This window comes from Guillardia theta (assembly GCF_000315625.1).
Source record: "Guillardia theta CCMP2712 unplaced genomic scaffold GUITHscaffold_73, whole genome shotgun sequence".
Taxonomy (NCBI): domain Eukaryota; class Cryptophyceae; order Pyrenomonadales; family Geminigeraceae; genus Guillardia; species Guillardia theta.
The window spans coordinates 72926-73309 of record NW_005434601.1 but is presented as its reverse complement, the minus strand read 5'-3'; positions in this window follow the sequence as shown (position 1 = coordinate 73309).

The following is a 384-nucleotide window of genomic DNA, read 5'->3' as shown; positions in this document are numbered from 1 at the left end:
AGGAAGCAGAGGGGAGATGAGAAGACGGGAGGAGAGACCAAGCAAGCTTAAAGATTGAGCCAGCGAGGGCAGCAACGAGGAGGAGGTACAATTTGACCAGCAGTGTAGTGAGGTGCATGTCTGAAAGAAGCAGGCAAGTTACAACAGCCTCCTACTCCTCCTCCCTTTCCCCCTCTCCTCTCATCTTTTCTTCTTCTTCCTCCCTCTCCCCCTCCCCTCTCATCTTTTCTTCCTCCTCCTCCCTTCTCCTTTCTCCTCCCCCCCCCGCTTTCCTCCCTCCTCCACCTACATATGTATGGAGTCCTCATAGCGACCTGCATCCTGGTAAGTTTCACAGCCGTCCTTCGCCTCCTCTCCCTTCCCTTCCCTTCCCTCCCCTTTCCT